This window comes from Eubalaena glacialis, chromosome 13 (genome assembly GCF_028564815.1).
Source record: "Eubalaena glacialis isolate mEubGla1 chromosome 13, mEubGla1.1.hap2.+ XY, whole genome shotgun sequence".
Classification (NCBI taxonomy): Eukaryota; Metazoa; Chordata; class Mammalia; order Artiodactyla; family Balaenidae; genus Eubalaena; species Eubalaena glacialis.
Window position 1 is genome coordinate 94,201,627 of NC_083728.1, and position 4,506 is coordinate 94,206,132.

The window sequence follows — 4,506 nt, forward strand, 5'->3', positions numbered from 1 at the left end:
CGGAACTGTGCATCCACATACGCAGAAGAGACATAAGACGGGGAAACTGAGGCTCTGATCGGGTGCAGGACTTAACCTTCGACCCCACGAGAGTTAGTGGCAAAGCCAGGATGGGAAGAAGTTCCCTCCCCACCATCCTGGGCCATCCAGGATGAGCCCCTGGCCTGCAGGTGTGCCGAGCCCGGGCCCGAGAGACAGGAGTTCAGGGGACCTGCCGGGGGCTGGCCTGCACCCTCACCCCCACACGCGTCTCTCTACCGCCCCCAATGTGCAGGCACCCCTGTCACAGGACTGCCCGGGACCCCCCAGCAGCCCCAAACACCACGGCCCCAGGCCCACGGCTGTGACTCTGGGACCCCAGGTCTCTGGCCGGGGCAGACTCGGGTAAGCCCCGCCCCTGCAGACTCCACCCCACAGGAGCCTCAGGGTTCATCTGTGAATGGGGTAGCGTACCTGTGCCACCTCACGGGGCTGGGCGGCGGACAGGGGCTTGTTATTTCAGATGAGCAGAGCTGCCCCTGCCAGAGGCAAGATGGATGAGGGTGCGGGCCTGGCTCAGGGACCACTTCACCCTGCAGCCTTGTCCAGCCCCAAGCTGCCCCTCCTCCGTGGCCTGTAAAGGCCCCTCGGTACCAGGCAGGCAGAGTGAGAAGGGTCCAGCCGCAGAGTCACAGGCATCTGCCCTCAGATCCTGCTCAGCCGCTGCCCAGCTGTGTGTCCTCCAGCAAGTGTCTGAACCTCTCTGAGTCTCTGCTTCCTCCTCTATCAGGCTCTCAGGGCTGCTGGGACATGAGGCCTGGAAAGGGCTTTTAAACGTGCCAGTGCCCCTAAAGGCGGGTTCACTGTCACCCCTGGGTTGGGGACAGATGCCCAGACGAGCACTCCCTCAGCAGCGTCCTCACTCTGGAGGAGGGGTGCATGGCTCCCAGAGGACCAGCCTGGGGGGAGGTTCAGGCTCTGGGTGCTGGGAGGACAGGGGTAAAAGACGTGGGTGAGCAGAGGCCCCGGCTAGGGCATGAGCGAGTCTCCCCTGACCCCGGCCAGCCCCTTGTCACTGGGGCCTGGGGAGCCAGGGGGTGGAGGAAGGTGGTCCACAGCGTTCCCACGGTGGCCCCAGGCTGCTCTGAAGAGGAGCAAATCCATCTGCAGATGGGAGCCCCCGGGAGGGTCGCTCGGAGGGTAGGCCTGTTCTCCCATTGGGGCGAGGGCTTCCTCACACGGCAGGAGCCCCATTTCAGCACCTGGAGCACCTAGCAACTTGCCCCTCTCGCTGCAGACTTGGAAGAAAATAAATTAAACACAACGAGATTGTTCTGAAGTGCTGTCCCCACAGTGTCATCGAGTTAAAAGACAGACGTTTCACTCGGAAAATTGGCTCAACACCTGCACAGTAACTTTGTCTCGAATGATTCCAGCAGACGTGGGTGGAGGGGACTCAGGACATCTTGCTGGCCCCTCTGGTGACACAGACACAGTAGGAGGCTGAGGGCCAGGCAGGGCCTCCCGGCGTCCCCCACGTCAGTGGCTCTGGGAGCAGCTGAGGACCAGGTGCCCAGGGGCGCTGGCCAGGCAGGGAGAGGCTTCCCAGAACATGTAAGTGGTGATGGACATGGGCCCAGCCCAGTGGCAGGGGCTGGCCGAGGTCACCTTGAGCAGCCAGCCCCGAGGATGCCTGTCACAGAGCTCAGGATGTGCGGGAAGGCGGCTGAGCCAGGGCAGCCAGAGGCCAGGGGTCCAGCCAGGCTGACCTGCACAAATGGATGCCCTTCCTTCGGACCTTGGTGTCCTCATCTGTAAGATGGGCTTGTCGGGCAACCTCAGGTGTGGAACGCTGGCCATGTGTGGGCGCAGGGCTGGCCTGAACCCCGTGACAGGTGCAATCATAGCAATAGGGACTGATAACGAAGACAGCGGTCCTGCCTGAGGGGATCAAGAGGGCTTCCTGGAAGAGAGGGCACTTGCATGGGGCCTTAGAGGATGAATAGGAGTTTGCCAGGCAGGCAGGGAAAGGAGGAAGAGCTTCCAAGGCAGCAAACGTGGCCTGAGGGGCGTGACTTAACATGGCCAGATGCCTATGGGACAGGGATGCAGAAGGGCCTCTGGAGCTCAGTGTGTAAAGGGGCCTTGAATGCTCAGTCCTTATCCTATAGTAATCAGGAACCCACGGATGGATTTTAGACAAAGGATTTTAAACCAAATCGGATCTACAACTCAGAAAGTTACGGGTGGGTTCTTTTTTGTTTTATTGTTCCATATTTGCACTTTCCAGATTTCTTATAATGCACACAGATAGATTTGTTTACTTATCAGAAAAAAACAAATGTGCGAAACGACTGGAGGGGAATGAAGGTGGAAATTATCCTCTGTGAGCGGCCTCCAAGCTCTAACCCTGAGCCCGCTTTCCCGCCACCCGCAGGAGCTGCTGCCTGACCCGCCTCCCGCCGCCCTCCCAGCCGGTCCCGCGGGAGGAGGTGGGCTCTGGACCGATCTGTCCAGCTCCCCTGGGGCAGGGCTGGTGCCCCCGAGGCTGGCACGCTGCTGGGCACTCCCCCTTCCTTCCCACCGCCCGAAATGTCATGCAGCAAATAGCTCCCAGGTGTGAATTAAGCTTTCGGGGGGCGCCCGCCAGATAGTCGACTTGGAGCCTAGAGATGTGAGTTTCTAGCCCCGATTTGCTCCCCAACCCACCTCCCGGCCTCAGTTTCCCCTTCTTTAAATGGAGAAGGCTGGCCTCAGTGACCTGGAAGACCCCCTTCCAGTCCCACTGGGAGACCCCCCTCCAATCACATGGGATTCTGTGACCCTGAGGAAGGCAGACTGACAGGGAGACACCCCTGGGTGCCCCGGGAAATCACACCTGAGTGCCTTTTAGATCACGGGGTGGGGGGACAGCTCTAGTGTCCCCTTCAAACTATGTATAGCAGCTCATGCTCGCCGAGGGCTAACCACGGGCCAGGAGCTGTCCATGCACTTCTTAGCACTATCACACTTAACGCTCCACAAACCAACCAGGTCCTTCTATCCTCTCCATTTCACAGATGTGGAAACCCAGGCACAGAGAGGTTAAGCTATCTGCCTTAAGCCACACAGCTGGCAAGCAGCAAGCTGCTGCCTGCCCTCCACCCCTGGGCTCCCTGGGAGCTGCAAGGTGCTCCGTTAAACTTGGCAGTGGGTGGGGCCTCACGGGCGGGAACCGGGACCGGGGCAGCCACCCCTGAGGCCCATCACCATCCAATCCTAACAGACTGGCCAGAAGACCTTGCAGCATCTCATCAGCCAACCAAGGGCTCCCACAAAACTCTGCCGAAACCCAAACCCTGACGATATTTGTAGAAATCATTTCCAAAGCAGCTGTTCAAATAAGGCGCCTTGTTAGTCAAGAAACAGGCGTGGTTGGGGAAAACACAACAGCTGGGTTCTTTTTCCTTCTTGTTCAAATTGGGGTCTTATTTTTCAAAGTAGACCAACAGCTCAAGTCCTTGACTGGGAGCTCCGCCCCGTCCTTCAATCCAGCACCTAATCCTCTAATGCCCTTTATCAAACACCCAGTCGCTTAAAGTGTTATTAAATGCCTTTTTTTGGATTATAATTTTTACTCTTGATTATATGATGACTATATAATCAAATATTCATTGGATAATGATGATTAAAATATATAATCCCCCCAAAGATGTTTAGAATAATTTAGGCTACCATTGACTTAATTAAGGGAGTGAGGGATTAGTGGCATGAAGGGGTAATTTTTTTAGAACTAATTTCGTGGTTCTTGTGGCTCTGAAACCGGAAGGAGAAGGGGACGGATGGGGAAGACAGAAGACAAGGGTACAGTGGTCACCTGCCCCTTGGAGGACCTCAGGCCTCGGGGGGCAGAACAGAGCTTGGGTCTCGCAGGTGCTGGGCAGGCTGGGCTCGGCCACGGAACGAGCGCTCGGGACACGGGATCAGAGCCGACAACAACGCAAACCTGGCGGTGCTGGTTAAACGGAAACTTCCAGCCCTGAGGAGGCGAGGAGGCCGCGGGGCCCACTCCCCGTCCTCCTGCTGGCAGCCTGCTCAGACCAGAGCCTTCCCAGCAGGCCAGCTCCTTGCTTGTTGGGGGAGAGGGGGTGCAGGAGGCTTCACCAGGCTCGTCGCCTGAGTTTTAGCTTAATGCACACCCGTCTCCTGCATCTTTCTAAACCAGAGGTGATACAGGCCGGTTCCAGCTGACGGGCTCACTAGCCTTGTCCCCACCCTGCGGGACAGGCCCCTGTCCCTGTCTCCTCAGGTGGGGAAGCTGGAACAGAAATCAAAGGGACCCACTCAGAGTCACAGGGCAGGGAAAGGCCGATCTGGCTGCCCCAGAGGCTGCGTGGGACTGTTCCCACGAAGCCCTAGAAACCGCAGGTGAGGATCAGGATGCTCCCTTCTGTGCCCCGGCTACACCCCTTCCGTCCACCCCCTCCAGGCTAAGCCGGGCAATCGCTGCCAATGCCTAAGCCCACCGCACAGCGAGATAAGTAGACA